Here is a 6000-nt window from a genome sequence, read left to right as displayed (position 1 = left end):
TAGATGAGAGGGAAACGTTGAGGTTGGTATGACAGGCACAATGTCAGAGATTAAGGTGAGCATAGTAGGAATTATTTAGGGTGCTCTCATATTGTAGACATTTTGGGGAATATTTAAGAGCCCCTAGCGCCATTCCAATGCCACAATAGCATCATTTTGTTTACGCTAATGTAGCGTTAGAAGGCCAAACATGCAGCTCCATATTTACAAAGTGGCACAAAGCATGCACTACGCCACTTTGTAACACTTTGCGCTACATTGTGCCTGCCCCAGGCATAATGTATGCAGAGGGGGCGTTCCTCCGTTAGGGGGGACAAAAAAATGGCACAAGGAAATCTAACAGAATTCCTTGCGCTATTCTTTTCAGCACTTTCTACACCTGCTCAGAGCAGGAGTTAAAAGAAGGCTTCCATTGGTTAGAATGGGCCTCTGGGTGCTTTGCTGGATTAGCATCAGAATTTTTTACCCTGATCCTGCAAAGCGCCAGACTAGTGTCAGAAATTCTGACGCTCATCCCCTAACTACTGCCAGGGTGTGCCGTATTTTAAATACGAAGCACACATGGTAGATTTAGGCGGATGTTAGGGGGCGCAAGAAAAGTGGCACTGCACTGTCTGCAGCACCATTTTTCTTAAATATGCCCCTTTAGGTGTTATGAGATGCCGGTTTTGCTTACTGTATATTTTGGTATTAGAATGGTCCTGGTATTAGAATGGCCCTTTGGCATAATATTGGCATTTTATGCATTTTGGTTGCCCTCCTTGCAGGAAATGTGGTAGTACAGGCAAATTATGACCTTGAAAGACATAGGGGGTCATTCTAACTCTAACGGGCGGCGGAGGCCCCCCGCCAGAGTTCCCCCCTCCAGAACACCGCTCCGCGGTCATAAGACCGCTGCGGTGATTCTGGGTTTCCCACTGGGCTGGCGGGCGACCGCCAAAAGGCCGCCCGCCAGCCCAGTGGGAAACACCCTTCCCACGAGGAAGCCGGCTCCGAATGGAGCCGGCGGAGTGGGAAGGTGCGACGGGTACAGTTGCACCCGTCGCGAATTTCACTGTCTGCAATGCAGACAGTGAAATTCAAAGTGGGGCCCGCTTACAGGGGCCCCTGCAGTGCCCATGCCATTGGCATGGGCACTGCAGGGGCCCCCAGGGGCCCCACGACACCCCATACCGCCATCCTGTTCCTGGCGGGCGAACCGCCAGGAACAGGATGGCGGTATGGGGTGTCTGAATCCCCATGGCTGCGCAGCGAGCTGCGCCGCCATGGAGGATTCAGAAGGGCAGCGGAAAACCGGCGGGAGATCGCCGGTTTTCCTCTTCTGACCGCGGCCAAACCGCCGCGGTCAGAATGCCCTGCGGGGCACCGCCAGCCTGTTGGAGGTGCTCCCGCCGACCCTGGCCCCGGTGGTCTTGTACCGCCGGGGTCAGAATCACCCCCATAATCTGAATGTTCTAAGTATCATGGATTCTTGGCCTGATGGTAGCTATTCTTGGATTGCTTTGAACATCCATTGCATCATGTTATCCCTATCAGAAAGTGGTTCTCATCGACAAACTATGAGAATCCACCATTTTAGCCATCCATTGCATAAATAAGGTAATGACATCTTTGGCTATTCTTTTATGGTTTGCACATTATCATCCTTGACATTATTGCTGCCATGTAACGCATAATGGTGGCATTCTTCAGCAAACTGAGATCACATATGGCTTCTGTTGTGCATCACAACATCATTTAGGCATCTCTGGCATTTTCGGTCTATCACCAGCAATTTGGGGTACCTCTGATGTGTGAATATAATGCATGGGCTTGCACCTCAGACTGTTTTGATGCAGGGCATAAGTACATGTGAGTACTTTATGAAAATGACAAACTGCCTCTTGGCACACAACTACTGGACTCCCAGATATATTTTTGTGTATTTTGCTGACAAATGTTACAATAAAAGTGCATTAACCTCTGTTGGGGGATTTGTGAATATTTAGAAAAAGATGCTATTCGAGAATAAAATGTGTGTTTTTTAGTTAATGTTCAGCTGCTGTTTTGAAACTAAATCATAACATCTCCATTTCCATATTACATTTTAGCCATATGTTTTAGGGCATTTTATTGCGAACGGGGAATGTTATTGTTGATGCCATTTCCTTGACCCCCAAAGGGAATTTGATGCCATGGCTGTTATTTTAGGATACACAATTTCTATTCACTATATATATATATATATATATATTCACTTAAAAAGCAAAGGTTACACAAACTATATAATTAGGATCACATTTTAAACATACAAAACCATACAAATTCACCAGTTATAGTTAGGGTTACCTAAAGTAACTATAACTCGTGCCCTAAGGTGACTATAACTCGCACCCTCGCCATGCACAGTTTTTTTTGTCAAAAATGGTACAGAAAATATTAAATTGATATTATCAATGATGTTATCAAAGATGTCATAAGTGCCGTAATTTGTGGGGTAATTAGCAGTGCATGGTAAGGGCGCGAGTTATAGTTAACATAGGGCATGAGCTATAGTTACTTGAGGTAACTCTAAAAGTACAAAAGCAATACGGGGGTGCACCACTTCAAGATATCCAGTAAAGCACAGTGAGTACAAAAAGTCCAATACTATTGAGCAAATAATGATGCAGAGCTTCTATTAGTTTCTTCTCGAAGACTTTAATTGATGTAAGAAGCTTGTTACAACATAGGGTTCATGGAAAGGAGCAGCCAACGTGTTTCGCCCCATACAAATGGGCTTCTTCAGGGCTGCAAAGTAGCATATATCCATAGAACAATGAGATAATATAATAGGCATACGTGAAATAGCACGAACAAAACAAATTGACATACAAAATATTACTATACATACATATAGCAAAAAACACAACAGACAGCAAGGTTACCTTATAAGAGTACAATAATATTACAAAAAGAAAAAATATATATAGACAATGTCTTAATCCAGACCAATATCAAATCATGTACAGTTGACAGAACCAGCAAGGAGAAACGATCAGAAAATGAGAGATCAAAGATGAAGTTCTAGAGATACATCGTGAAATAGTGTACACAGAAACGTATTAAAGTGAGTACCTTATGAAAAACCAGTGCACATAGCGTTATAAAGGCTCGAAGGAAAGTATCCCTCAGCAAGTAAGTCTGAAATCCCATTGGTGGCCAAGAAGTAGCACAAAATGACAAAAGGTTAATTCAGGTCAAAAAAACAACACACATACCATTGGTAGTACTCCAATTGATGCAAAATTGTTGTTCACGTTATGCAAATAGACAAAAGCATGTGGAGATTCTAAATTAAAAAGAGAGAAAGGAAAAAGAAAAAAGAAACCCATGACAATGTATATGGTTGGGGACAAGGGTCACTAGTATTCAGAACAGGTGAGCCGAAAATATTGTGTTTGTATTAAGGGAATAAAACATATATATAAAATATATAGGTCCAGCAGGGAGTCAGCGAAATCCTCTAAAGTAAATTTGAAATGTTTTAGTTAGCCGCGCTCATAAGAAAAGGCTATCTCAGCCTTACCTGGAAACAAGTATGGCAATTGATTGCTATGCGGTGGGCCAGAGCGTCACAGGGGCCGGTGAGCGGAAGAGAAAAAAGAGAAAGAGAGACGGGCCCGGCTGTATGCCGCCAGTCCAACTAATCATGTGAATGCTCAGCGTCCGAGTGTCCAAGATTTTAGAGAGGGGGACGCCGGATATTTAAGATCCTGCCATGGACGGGAAAGTAAGTGTAAACATAGACGACAGACTGTGTTCAGCAGTCGTCGTACTAGAGTTGCTAATTGCCATGTACAGCGGCCATTTTGAAATGGGGAAAACGTTTGAAAAAAAGTGTGAAAAAAGTGTGAAGAAAAAAAAAAAGAGGGGGGTGTGGGGGTGGGGGGAGAAGCACTAACCCAGTGTTTTGTGACGAACAAAAGCGTAGGTTCAAATGATAAGATTAAAAATTGTATCAAAAATATTAAAAGCATATAATGAAGTGCTAGAAAGAGAAAGAGAAGAGAAGGGATAGAAAAGAAGAGAAAGGAGGTGGGATGAAAAATGGTGACAAGCTCAAATAGGGAAAGATGCCAAGTGATAAACAAATAATAAGTAGAGGAGCATGTGCCCGACCACATGGGAAAAAAAGTGATTGCAAAGTATCATATGAAATAACAAGGAAATATGCGGTACAAATGACAATACAGTCTTAAGTAAACGTTGAAAAAACCTGTTTTCCTGATTGATGAGCAAATGATTGTGAACAACCTCCAACCTAATTAGGCATAGAGAATACATTGAACATTTTTTAAGTTAAAGCCCTAAGCAAGTAAATAAAGAAGGACCTTACAAAATATATCTTGAATCAAGTCAATACAAAAAATAATTCCAACATGCAATGGTCGCACAGACTAACTAAAGAGAAAGATCACTATAAGGAAACGATTTTAAATAAAAGACCCATATGGATATCTCAAAGAACATGTAATTCGATAGTCAAATGGAAGTAATTGTGAAAAGAGTGTTGTGCACCTGAAATATTATAAACCACAGATAAGATCACTATAAAGAGACGATTTAAAATAAAGAACCCATACAGAGATCTCAGAAAATGTGTCATTCAATAGTCAAATGAAAGTAATTGTGAAAAAATGTTGTACACCTGAAATATTATAAATAATAATGAAATTCGTGGTCTGTATTGTGTCCCAACTCGACTGCTCGTAAACGACATATCCAAGCTGCCTCCCTTTTGCGTAGTTGCAGCTCTCTATTTCCCACCCGATATAATAGGTCTGCCAGGAGGGAAGTTCCCTTCTTTGTGAATTTTCGGAAGAATGTAAATACAAGGATACCTTGGATATTTAACGAGTAGATATTTATACTCATGATCAGAAAGTAAGCCCTGTTCATACCACCCCCACAATTTTTTATTGATATGTTCTGTCAAGTCAGGGATTGGATTACTGGTGAGACATTTGTAACAGGCAGTGTCAGCCAATTGCCTATCTATTTCCTGCATATAGTCACTTTTATTCATAATGACTACAATTCCGCCTTTATCTGCCTCACGAATTATAATTGATTGGTCATTTTTAAGGTTAGTGAGAGCCTTACGCTCTCTGAATCCAGGAGCACGTACGTGCAATCAAGAATAACGATAACAGGCACCCACTGTCATCGCATATGGCACTGGTTCACTCTCATGATGATTCGATTTGGTTTCTAGGGATCGACCACATCCCACCAAACCCCACAGGGGGAAATAGAGAGCTGCAACTACGCAAAAGGGAGGCAGCTTGGATATGTCGTTTACGAGCAGTCGAGTTGGAACACAATACAGACCACAAATTTAATTATTATTTATAATATTTCAGGTGTACAAAATTTTTTCACAATTACTTTAATTTGACTATTGAATGACACATTTTCTAAGATCTCTGTATGGGTTCTTTATTTTAAATCGTCTCTTTATAGTGATCTTATCTGTGGTTTATAATACTTCAGGTGCACAACACTCTTTTCACAATTACTTCATTTTGACTATTAAATGACATGTTCTTTGAGATCTCCGTATGGGTCTTTTATTTGAAATCGTTTCCTTATAGTGATCTTTCTCTTTAGTTAGTCTGTGCGACCATTGCATGTTGGAATTATTTTTTGTATTGACTTGATTCATGATATATTTTGTAAGGTCCTTCTTTATTTACTTGCTTAGGACTTTAACTTAAAAAATGTTCAATGTATTCTCTATGCCTAATTGGTTTGGAGGTTGTTCACAATTATTTGCTCATCAATCAGGAAAACAGGTTTTTTCAACGTTTACTTAAGACTGTACAGTCATTTGTACCGCATATTTGCTTGTTATTTCATATGATACTTTGCAATCACTTTTTTTCCCCATGTGGTCGGGCACATGCTCCTCTACTTATTATTTGTTTATCACTTGGCATCTTTCCCTATTTGTGCATGTCACCATTTTTCATCCCACCT

This window comes from Pleurodeles waltl, chromosome 9 (assembly GCF_031143425.1).
Source record: "Pleurodeles waltl isolate 20211129_DDA chromosome 9, aPleWal1.hap1.20221129, whole genome shotgun sequence".
NCBI classification, from domain to species: domain Eukaryota; kingdom Metazoa; phylum Chordata; class Amphibia; order Caudata; family Salamandridae; genus Pleurodeles; species Pleurodeles waltl.
Note: the sequence above shows the minus strand (reverse complement) of the source record.